Source organism: Monodelphis domestica, chromosome 1 (assembly GCF_027887165.1).
Source record: "Monodelphis domestica isolate mMonDom1 chromosome 1, mMonDom1.pri, whole genome shotgun sequence".
In the NCBI taxonomy this organism is placed as follows: domain Eukaryota; kingdom Metazoa; phylum Chordata; class Mammalia; order Didelphimorphia; family Didelphidae; genus Monodelphis; species Monodelphis domestica.
The window spans coordinates 658,764,980-658,781,273 of NC_077227.1; positions in this window are offsets into that span (position 1 = coordinate 658,764,980).

Here is a 16,294-nt window from a genome sequence, read left to right on the forward strand (position 1 = left end):
GTGACAAGGGCCTGAATTGGGATGATGAGAATAGTTGCAACCTCCTGAATCTCACTGAAAAGTTTCAGGAACCCCTAGGGATCTTTAGACCAACTTGAGAACAATTTGTAATAGATTTCCATGGATGGATCCATATCAAAGCATCAAAGAATCTTAGTTTTGAGAATGATCTCAGGGTCATCTGGTTCAATCTGTTCTGTAATTCCCTCTATGACATCCTCAAAAAGTAGTCGTCCCAGCCTTCTTTCCAAGGTTTCCAAACAGGAAAAAAAATGTATATATTATGAAGCTTTCTCTACTATTTATCTTCTACCAATTGCTCCTTTGAAGCCAAGCAAAATAACTTAATCTTTCTTTCTTATAAAAATTCTTTGAATCCTTGAAGTCAGCTATTATAGCTCCTCTCACTTTCTCTTTCTAGTCTAAATATCTCTAGTTCCTTTAACTAATCCTCTTATAGGCTTGTCCCTATAGTCACCTCTTTGTGTCTAACCCTGCTCCATATATGCTCCAGCTGTCAATGCCTTTCATTAAACGTAATGCCCAGCACTAAAGACAGTTCTGATGGACCCAGAAATAACCCAGGGCTAAATGTCAGAAGCCTGAAGGCATTCAGAGCTGAGTTCACACAAAGAAACTCAGACATCTCAATGGAAGTCTCCCACAAATATACACTGAGCACAACGAATACGGTGTGTACAGAAAGGGAGACCAGGAAGCAGGAAAGGAGTTTGGCCATATAAACAAAACTCACAGACTACTAGCTCCCATCAGGCACCTACTAGTAGCAGATTAGAGTCTCCTGTGATGCTACCAGGCAGCCATCTCCACACCTGCCTGTACAAAGTCATCCTAGACTGCAGTCAAGTGATGCGAATTATGTTTAGGTTCCAGAGTGTCCATGGCACACAGACACATGAGGAACCTTTAGGGGAGCACGTACACACTCCCTCAGAGTCCTGGCAGCCTTCCTCCAAGTCAGCACACCAGATAACCGACTGGAACAGAGATTCTCAGGGAATCCAAGACTACCATTGGATATATTCTTTCTGCCTCTTCTTCCTTTTTATATGTTATCTCCCCACCCTCCTTCTCCCTTCCCACCCCTTTACTCACTTAGATGAGGAGATATTCAGACTAGAGATGAAGTCCACTGATTGGAATGTAAATATCACATTCCAAATAGCAACTTATATCTTAAGGAAGCAGGGTTAGTTTTCTCTTGCTCTGAAGAATTTCTTCCTAGACTTGGGGTGTGTGCATGTGTGTGTGTGTGTGTGTGTGTGTGTGTGTGTGTGTGTGTGTGTGTGTGTGTGCAGGGCTGAGCGGAGCAGGGACAAAGAATGGGTACAGGGGCGTGAGGTTCAGATTTTGGACATTTGGAGAGCAAGGTCTGAGAACAGGAAAGAGGCGAGCATCTGAGAAGCCACTGGGGCTCTGCCACTACTACAGCTGCCACTATCTCTTCTGCCAACCCATGCTAAGAAATAGCCTGGAACCAAACAGGAGGTTTCTCAGGGCAGAGCAAATATTGTTGAATTTCCGTTGGAGCCAACTGATTCTAGATAGTGATTTTGCCTGCTCATCCTATCCTCACACTATGTGGGAAACCTGATGTTAAATCCAAAGCTTGACTAATAGAAATAAATAACACATTGACTAAGTGCTTATTTGGCACCTATTAGGCACCGTGCTAGTCTGTTAAGTTTTTTCTTTTGTTGTTGTTGTTGTTCAATTACTATTAGAATATAAATATATATAGTACATAAAAGTAGGGTTAACAATAGCAATTTCTCGTTTGTTGGTGTTTCATCGTTGGGAATGAATGAGAGATAATGGTGGTTTGAAGAGAGAATGAAACAAAGAAAATAGACTTGGAATTGCTGGGATTTTTCCTGGCGAGGAGCTGGAACAAGAATGAAAGAAAATCGTATTAATTTGTATTCCATAACTTCCCCAGAGCAGAAGATGAAGTGAAGTTGGACCTCTAACTCTAGGAAAAGCCCATGAATTAGCAATTTGAAAAAGTGAAAGAGGCTGGGAGGGAAAAGAGCGAAAGCTCCCTTGGAGGCGATGGCCCCCAGGCAAAATTTTCCCTCTATTGTTCTGCTTAGTGTTTGCATGGTGCAAGCGTCCTAGTCCTCTATGGGGTGGATTTAATGTCCAGGACTGTGGGGAGTGGCTGAAAGAGAGCCACTCTTTTTTTCCTCTTCATCCAAACCCTTTCATAGATACTGTTGTAACTTCATCAACAAAAAGGTAAGCTTTGGAATTGTATCCGACACGACACACACCAGCTATGGGCTACAGCTCTTCTGTTTAAATATCCTGCCTAAACACAACTCCCTCTTGGGTGGAAATGCTGCAAAAAGAGCCGCATCTGCTCCTTTCCTGCCTTCGTGGTTGCATCCCCAGCTTTGCCAGAACAAAGAATGAGCCATCTCCATTCCTGCTCGGTTTGAGGGCAAGTGGGACTCATTAGGCTGGCTGGGGGAGGGGAGATAATGTCTCACTAGCCTGAATGGCTAATAAGAGTACTGTAACTTCCCCATACTCTGGCATTCCTGCTCCATCTGTTGGCATTGACCAGGGTTCACCCCATTTCCCTTCAGAATTAATGAAGACAGCTGCACTGAGCATGAGGGAGGCTTAAGATCCTCCCAACTTAGAGGAGCAAATAGGGGTTAGGAAAGTGAGGCAGGAAAAAGCAAGAAGCCTCCCAAGCTGTCTGCCTTGTGTTCCGCCATCGTCACTCTCTCTCCAGGATAGTCATAAACTAGATGAAGTACTGAGAAACTCAATTACCAAAGCCTGAAAAGCCACCTATGTTTTAACCTTTTCATTTGGATTTGAAGCAAAGATATGATTTTCTTAGGAAGGACACCGGCCAAATTTTTCTTCTTCTTTTTTTTTTTTGAAGGGACATCCCAGGAATGGATGACAAATTAATGTGCTACTTATCCTCGCCAATTCTTCCAGCTGGCTTAATTCTCATCAGCCACTATAATTTATTAACAGTGAGGTGAGAAAAGACATGAATCAGCTTAATGTGATATAAGTAGGGCGTTGCCATGGAAACAAGATGCGGTCTGTTTTCTACTATTTATGTGTGGTTTATTTTCTCCAGAGCCTTTGAGTTACTGCTCGAAACAACTGTAATTAGAAACATCTTTTTCTCAATTCCTCTCCCCCTTCAGCCTTCCCCCAACCCAAGTGTATATATTTGTATGGCTATAGAGTCATAGTTATATGTTCATGAATGTCTCTATAGCAAAATGACTAACTGCACATTTCCCATAGCACTATGATTGTTCAGAGCTAAGATTTCTTTATTCTTAACCACTGTGGGAGAGACATGTGATCCCCTCATAAACTCCTTTGGGGTGTGTGCATTGAGGGGGAAGAAGTCAAAGCATACAATGAAAAGAAATTCAAGGAATAGTCTCTGAGGAAGTGGCAATGGTGGGTGACCTGGGCTCTGGGATGGAATCTGAGCTAACTGATCTCAGGCACACTCCCATATCCAATATATGGAAGATGACCCCTAAATTTGCAAGGAAGTGAGCTGAATAGGTCCGGGGATGATTTTAGATTCTGTGATTTTACTGGGGGAAAAAATTGCCATTTGAAATAGTCATACTATACTCATCAGTCAGCAAGTGTGTGTTTTTTAAGTGATTACTATGTGGCAAGTACTGTGCTAAGTCTTAAGATGTGAAAAAAAGGCTTAAAACCCCCTGAACAACTAATTCACAAGTCCCTGCTCTCAGGGAGCTCCCTGTCTAATGGGGAGATCAGAAGCAAACAACTATGTACAAACAAGATATATGCAGGATCAATTGGAGATGATTATATGGAATTTTACCTGGGACTTAAAGAAAGCCAGGAAAGTCTGGAGGAAGGAGACAATTCCAGTCATGAGTGAAATCCAGTCACCAGTGAAAATATATGGAGTTAGAAAAAAATTAAAAAATATTTTAAAAAGTTCACTCTATTACAAAAATGAATAATATAGAAATAGGTTTTGAACAATGATACATGTATAACCCAGTGGAATTGCTTGTCAGCTCTGGGAGGGGGGAAGGGGATAACATGAATCATGTAGCCATGGGGAAAAAACTAAAATGAAACTTTTTTTTTAAATTTTGAAAATGCATGGAGTTAAGGGCAGCTAGATGGCCCATGGAAATGAGAGCCAAGACTAGAGAGAGGGGTTCCTGGGTTCTAATCTGGTCCCAGACACTTCCTAGCTATGTGACCCTGGTCAAGTTACTTTAATGATGTATACAATTTTTAAGAGTTACACATTACATTTCCCCCACATATTAATATATATAATTTGACATAAATGTAGTCCTTATAGAAGAGAGTTTGAATAAAGAAAAAGATAACATTTTTCTCCTTTTCCCTTTCTTTCATATTTACCTTTTCATGTTTCTCTTGCTCTTTGTGTTTGGATATCAAACTTTCCACAGAGCTCTGGTCTTTTCTTTATGAATACTTGGAAATCTTGTATTTTGTTGAATGCCCATACTTTCCCCTGGAAATATATAGTCAGTTTTGATGGATAGCTGATTCTTAGTTGAAGACCCAGCTCTCTTGCCTTTCTAAATATCATGTTCCAGACCTTAAGGTCGTTCAGAGAGGAAATTGCTAGGTCCCATGTGACCCTGATTGGTATTCCTTTATATCTAAATTGTCTTTTTCTGGCTTCTTGTAAGATTTTTTTCTTTTGCTTGGAAGCTTTGGAATCTGGCAATTACATTCCTGGGAGTTGTCTTTTGGGGATTTAGTGTAGAGGGTGTTCTGTGAACTCTTTCAATGCATATTTTGTCCCCTTGTTCTAGAATCTCCAGGCAGTTTTCTTTGATGATATCTTGTATTATAATGTCAAAATTACTGTTTATTTCTGGCTTTTCTGGTAGGCCAATGATTCTCAGATTGTCTCTCCTTCCTCTGTTTTCCAGGTCTGTCACCTTGTCAGTGAGATATTTTATGTTATCTTCTAATTCCTTAGTCTTTTGACTTTGCATTATTAATTCTTGCTCTTTTGCAAGATCATTATCTTCCAGTTGCCTGATTCTGACCTTTAAAGACTGGTTTTCCTTTTCAGTTTGTTCTGACCTGTTGTTTAAGGCTTTGAGCTGTTTCTGCATTTGCATATTTTGGTCCCTCAGATTGCTGAGTTCTTTTTGCATTATTTCTCATTTTTTCTGCCAGAAAGCTTCCATCTTTTTGATAATTTCCAATTTAGATGAAATTCTTCAAGAGCTTGTGGAGAATTTCCATTTCTTTTGGAAGGTTGTGGAGCATTTGTTTGTGTTTCCTCTTCTATTTCCTCTGTATTTTGTATTTTTGCTCCATAAAATGTGTCCAAAGTCACCCCCTTCTTCTTGCTTTTCTTGGTGTTTGGAGGCTGTTGCTCCTGTGCACTATTTGCTATCTCTATGGGGTTTTTTTCTCCCCTTTCCAGTCAGAAATCTGAGTGAGGAAGGCTGGCTCTCAGTGTAAGGGTTTAATGCTCAAGGCTTTAGCCTCAGGCAAATTCTCCATTCTCCGCAGCTGTGCTATCTTCAGGGGAAGCCCAGGGTCTGCCCTCCCCTGCCTGCTGGTGTTTCGGGTGTTACTTCTCTCAGGTGTGGGTCTTTGGTGTTTTTAGTTAACTCCCAAGACCTGTGGGTGCTCCTTGCTCACTGCAGGGGATCCCTTTGCACACTCATTGTTTATAGCGCGCTAGTTCTGGGCACCCACAATCTAAGTTCCCCTTGCCTGCCTGCTGGGGTTTTGGGTATTACTACTCACAGGAGGGGGTCCTTGGTGGTCTTACTCAGGTCCCCAGACCTGGGGCTGCCCATTGTTCAGTCCTGGGGTGCCCCTCCCTCACTTGTTGATTCTGGCCAGTGCTGACTTAAACTCTGGCTCTGTCAGTGTGGTAGGTGGGGGGAGGGTGGGTCAGTTTTTCGTTCCCTTATATTGTGAAAATGCCAGAGTCCCTCCTACCTTCAGTGCTGCACCTTAGTGTGGGGTCTCTCCATTCTAATGAGGATGGTTGTTTTTGTTTTTTGGGGGGTCTTTTGAGGTCATCTGTGTCATTGGGTCTGAGGAGAGGAAGCCAGCTGCATCTACTCTGCAGCCATGCTTACCCGGAAGTCGCTCCTGGTCAAGTTACTTAACCCACATTGCCTTAGGTCTTACTATTCTGCCTTGGAACCAATACACAGTATTGATTCTAAGATGGCAGATAAGGATTTGAAAAAAAAGAAAAAGAAAATTTATGGAGTTAAGAGATGAAGTGTTCAAGGAACAGCAAGGAGGCCACCATGCCTACATCACAGAGAACATGGTGAGGGAAGATTATAAGGTGCAAGAAGACTGAAAAGGTAGGAAAGGGCTAGGTTATAACAGGTTTTCAAAGCTAAACAGAGAATTTTGTATTTTACCCTGGAGCCAATAGGGAACCATGGAGGTTTAGTGAAAAGGGAAATGATATATACTTTAGGAAAGTTACTTTGACAACTGAGTGGAATAAACATAAGAGTGGGATGAGATTTAAGACTAGGAGACCCACTAGTTGGCTTTTTCTACTGTTCAGGCATGAAATCATAGAGACTTCTATTCATGTACAGGAGAAACTAGAGCTTTATCTAGTTTTTATTCAATTCTTTCCAGTCACAAAAAATTAATAAACAAACTATTTGCACCTGAAATATGTTGACAGCATAGGGAAATGAATGCGAAGGTTACTGGATTTAGCGTCAAGAGCCTGTGGTTTGAATTCTAGTTCTGCTATTGACTTTTTGTGGGCTCTTGGACAAGATATTTCATTGCTCATGACCTCATCTGTGAAACAAGGGAATTAGACCAGATGATATCTAAGTTCCCTTCCAGTTCTGACTCCTATGATTGTTGAATGATACATAGAATGTGTACAATCTTCTGCTTTGCCAAGTGGTGAAGACTGAAGCTGACCACTTATTGCCAGCTACTAAGATTTTGAGATAAGAATTGATATTTTGTTGTAGTTGTTCAGTTGTATCAATCATATCCCATTCTTTGGGACCCCATCTGGGGTTTTCTTGGCAAAGATACTGGAGTAGTTTGCCTTTTCTTTCTCCAGCACTCATTTTACAGATGAGGAAAATGAGATAAATAGGGGTAAATGACTTGCAGAGTTACACAAGTGTCTGAGACCAGATTTGAATTCAGGGAGATGAATCTTTCTTTTTTTTCTTTTTTCTGTAACATATAGAAACTTTTTTTTGACAATTGTTTTTGACATTATAAAATTCAGATTTCCTCTGTCCTTACCCTCCTCTACCCCAAGCAGTGAATATTCTGATATATATATATATATAATAGATATATATGACTTATACCCATACTTTCATGTAATATACATTTCCATATTGCTCATGTCATGATAGAAGACATGTCACACACAATAGAAATCTCCTGAAGGAAATTTAGTGGAAGAGGGCATGCTTTGATCTATACTCAGATTCCAACAGTTCCTTCTTTGACTATGGAGTACATTTTCATCATGAGTCCCTTGTGGCTAGCATGGAGACAGGCTTTGCTGATAATGGTTTAGTTCTTCACAGCTGATCATCGTATAATATTTCTGTTACTATGTACATTGTCCTGGTTCTGCTCGCTGAATTTTGCAATAATTCATATAAGCCTTTCTAAGTTTTTCTGAACTCATCATCCCTTGTGGCACAATAATATTCCACTGCAATCATATACCCCAACTTATTAATCCAATCCCCAAGAGATAGATCACCCCTCAGTTTCCAATTCTTTGCCATGTCAAAAAGAGCTGCGAAAATATTTTGGTACAAGTGGGTTCTTTTCCCTTATCTCTGATCTCTATGGGATACAGAAATAATAGTGATATTGTTGGGTAAAAGGGTATTCATAGGTCTGTGGCCCTTTGAGCCTGCTTCCATATTGCTCTCCAGAATGGTAGTATCAGTTCACAGTTCCACCAACAGTGTATTAGTGTCCCCAGTTTTCCCACATCCTCTTCAACATTTATCTTTTTCTTTTTGGTCATGTTAGTTAATCTGGTAGGTATGAGGTGATATCTCAGAGTTGTTTTAATTTGCATTTCTCTAATTGGTAGTGATTTGGAGTATTTTTTCATATGACCATGGATAGTTTTGGATTCCTCCTCTGAGAACTGCCTGTTCATATCCTTTGACCATTTTTCAGTTAGGAAATGCTTTGTATTCTTATAAATTTTACTCAGTTGTTTATATATTTGAGAAATTAGACCTTTGTCAGATACTTGCTATAATATTTTCCCCAAATTTATTATTTCCCTTCTAATCTTTTTTGCATTAGTTTTATTTGTGCAAAACCTTTAAATTTAATGTAATCAAAATTACCTATTTGATTTATCATAATGTTTTCTATTAGTCATAAATTCTTCCCTTATCCATTAGTCTGACAGATAAATTTTTTTATGTTCCTCTAATTTGTTTATGGTGCCACCCTTTATTGCTAGACCAAGTATCCATTTTGACTTTATCCTGGTGTGAGATGTTGGTCCATGCCTAATCTCTGCACTCTAGTTCTTAGCTAGTACCAGATTATTTTGATGATTACCACTTTCTAGTACAGTTTTGATATCTGGTACAACCAGCCCTGCTTCCTTTTTTTCCCCATGAATTCCCATGAAATTCTTCACCTTTTGTTCTTTCAAGTGAACTTTATTGTTATTCTTTATAGTTCTATGAAATAATTTTTGGGTGGTTTGATTGGTTTGGCACTGAATGGGTAAATTACTTTAGTTAGGATTGTCATTTTCACTATATTGACTTGGCTTCTCCATGAGCAATTAATATTCTTCCAGTTGTTTAGGTCCTAGTTTATTTTTTGGTAACTGCTTGTATAGTTGCTGGGCTTGTTTTGGTAGATGAATCTTTCTGACTCTAGGCAGGCCTGGCACTCTATCAACTATGCCTTCTAGCTTCCTATGGTAATAGTCATCTCCAAACCATAAGAAACAGCAGGGTTTGAAGCAGGAGCATACTGCTAAATGTTAAACAATCTTTGTGGGGGAAAAAAAAAGTATGCTATTTCAAATACAATTTAATCTACATTATTGACATTTTCTTCATAATTTCTTAAATCTAGAGAATCAACAAAATAATAAATCAAACTGTGATTTGCAACATTTGCCAATTTCCGAGTTGTAAATGATCATAGTGAAGATTTAACTATCAGCTTTCCTGAACTGCTTCCAGCACATCCATGGTTTGAAGTAAGGAAAACATGAATAGTCATGGATTACCTCCAAAGTCTCTTCTCTTCTAGCTAGGCCCATTCTGTAAAGAATGGTAATGGGAGCGGAGAGAGAGAAGAAATCAATTTTCGTCACATGATTACTCTGTTCCAGTACTAAAGAGGCCCAAGAAATACTTTTAGGACCTAAAAGTATAAAAGAAAGATAATTGTTTTCCCTTCTTTTTTCCCATTAAAGTTGATTTGCTGGTTGACTGAGCAATAATTTTTTAAATTGGTCATCAGAACATAGCTATGGAGCCTGATACTGATTGAGAGCTCTATCAGCCAGTGTCAGAGGACAATGGAATATTGAGGGATATCTTCCCTACCACTTAAATAAACCCAAGAAAAGAATCGACTCAGTAGTAAAAGATTCAGAAGAGTCCATTGTTATTCTAGAAATTTCGAACAGTAGAAAATAATACAAAATTCCTTGGCACAATGGCACAATGCTTCCTGCCCACAAAGATTCACTTCCTGCCCTTGAGATTCACAAAATCTCAAGACTGGAAGAAACTGAAGAGGCCATCCAGCTGAACCTCTGCCAGTATGAGAATATTCTCCATAACATTCCTGAGAAATGGTCACCAAGGCTTTGCTTAAACATCTCCAGAGAAAGAGAATGCACTCCTTCCTGAGGCCACCCCGCTCTACTGTTGGGTAGGTCTAATTATTAGAAAGTTTATCCTTAATCATTTCATGTTATTGACTCATATTGAACATGTAATCCCCCAACACATTTTTTAGATGAATAGTTATCTAGAAAGGCTTCTTCCATTTATACTTTTGAAGTTGACTTTTTGAGCCCAAGTTTGACTTTTTTACATTTTTCAGTATTAAATCTTTTCTTATTAGATTTAGTCCAAATTTCCAGTCTATGATTTTTTAAAAAATTCATACTCTGTAAGTTAGTGTGTTAGCTATCTTTCCTAGCTTTGTATCATCTGAAAGTCTGCATATCCTTAACCAAGTCACTGATAAAAAATATTAAATTAAGAAAAAAAATTCAGATCCCTGGAGCACCAGGCTGACATTGAATGATTAACAAATACAATGTTTTTGGTCAGTTTCAAATCTACCCAAACTTTTTACCTTCTAGACAAAGATCTTTCCATCTTGTCCACAAGAAAAGCATGAGAAACTTTGTCCAGTGCAATAATCAAATCTAGGGTATCTCAGTTAACTATAGCTAGAGTGTCTTCATCTCCTAGTTTACTAACCTGTCAAAAAAATAATTTTGGTTATTTAGGATGCCCTCTTCTTAATGAAGTCACTCTGGCTTTTTGTGAAAATTTTCCTTTTCCAGGTATTTGCTAATCCTCTTTTTAATAATTTCTTTTAAAACTTTGCCAGGAATCAAAGTCAAGCTAAGTGGTCCATAACCTACAGACTCCACTCTCTTCAGGATAATGTGTGTTCACCAATCTAATGGTACCTCTCCTGTTCTCAAAGACCTTTTAAAAATCACTGATAATGGTTTAGCAATCACATCTAACAATGTGTTAAAAGTACCTCAGGATGAAGGTCATCTGGGCCAGGTGACTTGAACTTATCAAGGGCAAATAGATATTCCCATCAACTTACAGATCATTGGGAACTTATTATTGGGAATTTTTATTCTTATTCTTTTTAATTCAAAGGTCATTCATTCTCCTTCACAAAGAAAACAAGCAGAATAAAAATCTTGTTTCTCTGCCATCATTTATCCTAGTCCCTTCCAACCTGTCAGAGTGAAGAGAGTCCCTGTAAATATGGTATAAATGGGGAGCCAGATTTTACAGAACCTGGTCAGACAGGGTAGTCTCTTCAAGGTGAGAGAGCAAAAATGACTGCCCTCTCTGCCTCAGGCCAGTGAGTAATCAATCTGACTGCTTCTCTGAGATGAAAAGGTTTAATAACGTTGATAACTGGGTATGGGATGAGGGAAGTTGGTTGTGGATTATTCCCTATCTCTAATAAAAACGATACTCATTTCCCCACCATCTGACTTTGATGGAAAGTCTCTTCTGTCATTGAACATAGTTGAGGCTAAGCTGAATATACTCTCTGTCTGGTAATTCCCTTCTATTCTTAGCTAAACCTAGGCTAAATCCATTTAGGAACAAGTCTCTAAATTGTAGATTTAATAGAAATGAAGTCAGGCTTCAGGAGAGATCAAGTCTATCCTGTGGGATGACCCCCAAAGACAAACTGAGGAGTCCAATCCGCTCCCTCTCAGATCTTTCCCTTCACAGTGTCACAGGAGAGTTATAAGTCTCAGCGGGTTTCAGTCTCTTGTTAAATTATTTTTCAGGAATGGTTTCCACTTTCCAAAGGTTGGAGCAAGGGTGTGGGAACTGGTTGTCCCTCCAGAGTCAAGGAACAACTCCAGTGGCTGGCTGTTGGAATCCCAGCATCCCCCTCTCTTTCAAGATTCTAATAGGGTTAACCCCTGCCAGTCTTGCTTCACAGCATTCTATGACACTCTCCTTGTAATCCTGCTACCTTCCCAAAATCTCCTTTTACAAACCCTAGTGGTTGGTTCTGTTCCTCCTTTGCTTTTATTTTCCCCACCTAAAAATGTCAAAGCTTTTGTTATTCTTACCTTTCTTCAATAGTCTCAGTTCATTCTTTAGTATTTTGATGCTATTCTATATAAAACTTCTAGGCTATTGTACTTGTCTTCCTTCACCTGTCCTTGCTTCTATATTTTACTGTGCTTGGTCTGTGAGTTTCCATTGCATCCATACTGGTCTCTTCAGACAATCTTCCTTTTTCCCCAGCAGAACTGTTCCTCTTGGGGTCTTCATAATTTAACTTTACAAGGCTTATCACATGCTCTTGATTTGACTACTCTTGCAGATTTTTAGTCCCTAGGATCCTACTAATTTCCCTATGGCTTAAATGATTGTGAATTTCTGGATAAAATAAATGTTGACTATTAATGACAGAGATGCTTGCTGTGCATAAGACACCCCTATGAGGACAGATCTCTGAGGACCTGAAAACTCCAAGGTATGAAGGTAGCAAAGTAGTACTTGGGATCAGGGGGCCCTGGTTCTAGCAATATTCTTTTTCCAGGAGGGTAGAGAACCTTCTAGGATCCTTGGTTCAGTCTCTTTTTAAACAATGTGGAAATATTCCTTCATGACCTTAGGGATACTTTCTTTTTTTTTTAACATTATTTTATTTGGTCATTTCCAAACATTATTCATTGGAGACAAAAATAATTTTCTTTTCCTCCCCCCCCCCCACCTCTCCCATAGCCGACACGTGAGATTCCACTGGTTATCACATGTGTTCTTGATTCGAACTCATTTCGATGTTGGTATTTGCATTAGAGTGTTCATTTAGAGTCTTTCCTCAGACATGTCCCCTCAACCCCTGTAGTCAAGCAGTTGCTTTTCCTCGGTGTTTTTACTCCCACAGTTTGTCCTCTGCTTGTGGATAGTGTTTTTTCTCCTTGGTCCCTGCAGGTTGTTCAGGGACATTGCACTGAGACTAATGGAGAAATCCATTACGTTCGATTGTACCACAGTGTATCAGTTTCTGTGCACAATGTTTTCCTGGTTCTGCTCCTTTAACTCTGCATCACTTCCTGGAGGTTATTCCAGTCTCCATGGAATTCCTCCACTTTATTATTCCTTTTAGTACAATAGTATTCCATCACCAACATATACCACAATTTGTTCAGCCATTCCCCAATTGAAGGGCATCCCCTCATTTTCCAATTTTTGGCCACCACAAAGAGTGCAGCTATGAATATTTTTGTACAATTCTTTTTGTCCATTATCTCTTTGGGGTACAAACCCAGCAGTGCTATGGCTGGATCAAAGGGCAGACAGTCTTTTATCGCCCTTTGGGCATAGTTCCAAATTAGGGATACTTTCAATATCCTTTTAGAGTCAAAAAGTATGACTGAAAGGGGGAAATGAACATGAGAGAATAGACTGGTTGCTTTGGGAGGCTGAGTTGGGATAAAATTGCTCTAGTGAAATAATTTGTGGAGGACTTGAATCCAGCCAACCTAGATAAATTAACTCTACAGTTAACTAGATGGTCTCTGATATTTCTACCAGCTCTTAGATTCTATGAGTCTCTAAAATAGACTTGGTCAACTGCTCCAAAGAGATTAAAGAAAGAAGAAAAGGAATAATATTATAAAAGGGCCCACATATGGAAAAATATTGATAGTAGCCCTTTTTGTTGTGGCAAAGAACTGGAAACTGAGAGGGTACCTATCAGTGGGGGAATACCTGAACAAATTATCCTATATAAATGTAATGGAATATTATTGAGCCATAAAAAATGACAAAAGGGATGATTTGAGAGAAACTGGAAAGATTTGTATAAGTCAATATAGAATGAAATCAATAGAGCCATGAGAACAACATTGAAAGAAAATATGGAAAGACTTGAGAACTCTGATCAATGTAAAAACCAACCACAATTCTAGAGGACCAATGAGAAAACATATTACCTACTTCCTGACAGTGAGATGATCGACTCAAATTGCAGAATGATAGATATGTTTTTAGACCCAGGGAACATGGGAATTTATTTTGTTTGAGCATGTATATTAGTTACAAGGATTTCCCCCCAAACACACACACTAGTGGGAGAAGTTGGGAAGGAGAATGGGGCTAAATATAACATTGTCCAAAAAAAAAAAGGAAAAGAAAGGAAAAATGAGTCATCAAATCATTTTTTGAAGGGAAAAAAGGCAAAAAGAAAGCACAGATAAATAGGACAGCTTTGAAAGTTTTATGTTGAATTTATTATATGCTTAAGAAGGAAAGCCAACTATCTCTAACAGATAAATGCTTTCATGTATAGTCTTTTTTTTTCCTTTTCTGCCATGTTTATGGAAATGCTAATTTTACTTAGAATTTCTCAAGTTTAGCATAAAGAATAGATAAGGAGAAGAAAGAAAAGAAAAGAAATAGTCTTGGTAACTGACCTTTCTATAATTGTCTGGCAGTGTGTGCACAATGAATTTCCATCTTTAATTATGGCCAAATTCGAGTCTTGTCCTCCATCAATCTTTTATATCACAAACTGGACAGCCTACCACAGGTAACAGGGCATTGAGAATGCATCCCACCTCTCAATTATGGGACCAGTCACTCTTCATCTTCTATCCCCTAGCCAACCTATTTTTAAATTTTAAACATTTTATTGATGTTCATTTTAAAAATTATTGTCACTTTCCAAGAACCCTTTACCTTACCTCTATCCACCAATAGAACCATACCCAGTAATAACTAAGTACAGTCAACCAAAAGAAATCAATACATTAGCCATGTTTGAAAATATATAGCTTATTCCACACATATGGTCCCTCATGTCTCTGCCAAGAGTCAGGAGGCTTGTTTCATATTTAGTCCTCTGAAATCATCATTGTTCACTACATTGGTCATAGTTACAAATTTTTTAAAATGTTGTTTTCCTTTATACTACTATCAACCTATCTTTTTCTAATCCTCATAAAAGAACCCCTTGACTCCAGGTATTATAGGTCTCAGCTATGGTTCACTTGGGGCCTTTGTAAACTTTACAGACTAGTTCTTGCCAAGCAAAAATAAGTATTCCAGAACTCTCATGTCACTTCAGTGCTAGTTGAACCAATTGGTGGGTACCCATCTTGGTCTTGTCAAGTGACTCAGGGAACCAAGCCCCTGTAAGTCTGAGTAGAGAAACATTGTGATGTATTCAGCCTAGATATAAATCCTGTGTCCCTGTAGTTGTGCTAACAAAGCATCACTTGAGCATCAGATAGGGCTTTGGAAAGATTTCCTTATGTTCAGTTGGAAACAGGACTTGGAAAAATTGGATGATGCATCTAGCCATAGCCCTCCAGCTAGATCTCGTTCTAGAGTTCCCTCTCCAGTTCTAGGACCATTCAGATGTGTTTAGCTTGATCATGGAAGAAAAACTGTTATATGTCAGTTGATTATACAATTAATCTGCTCTTGTGAGCACTAATCCTGCCTAGTTGCATCTGTTTGTTGATCAGGCAAGACATAGTATCCCTATGGGACCTCTTGGAAAAGAACCAAAAAGTAGAATTCACCTGGACTTCCATCTCCCTCTCCTGAGCTTTGTTGCTATATATTGAAAATAAAAGTGGGGACCAAACACTTTGCTATGATAATGGAACCTGATCACCATCTAGGACTAGTATCCTTGATACTTGATCTGACAGTCCAGTTGGTAAGGGTCATAAGACTTTCCATATTGAACTTCCTAAGGTTCTACAACCTGATCCCCATATAATTGTTTGTCAACCTTACAGATCCTGTATGTCCATTATTAATACTGGTTAACCTGTTTGAGTTATAAAATAGCCTCAATTTGTTTTAGCTATTTAACACCTACTGTACTAGAATGTGATGATATTTCTCAGTGACACAGTCCTCATTTTAGGCCATGAAAAACAAAGCCTGATCTGATGATTGAGTGATTTCAAAGAAACAAGACCCTCAGATATTGGGTGCTGGTAAATGTTTAACCATCAGCTCTAAAAAAAAAAAGTTTTGCAACCCTCTTTTAACTTTAATCTGAATGACTAGCATTTTCTCCATAACTTTCTTGAGTCTAGAAAATCAACATTAAATCATCATATTCTGATTTGTAGTGTTTGCCCATTTTCATAGTGTAAATGCTCACAGTGAAAATTCAACAATCTGCTCTCACACACCAGTTCAAGCTGGCTCTAGGACACCCCTGCAGACCATCTATCAACCAACAAAAGGAAGTTTATTAAGTCATAGCTTGGAAATGGTACCGAGCAAAGATACAGAACTGGTTCAATTAAATTTAGCTCCATCATTTCCCAAAACTTGGTAGTATTGCTTTGCATGACAGTGGGATAGCAGTTGTTTGAAAGGTACTGACTCCTTGAGGGATGACTTTTTATGTCCTAGCTGATCCATGTCAGTGGTGCAAACCTTAGCTCCTTGGACTAACTAAGTCTCAGAGTCAGTTTCCCTGACTTTTGGGAAAAGCTAGTCCAGCCTACGTA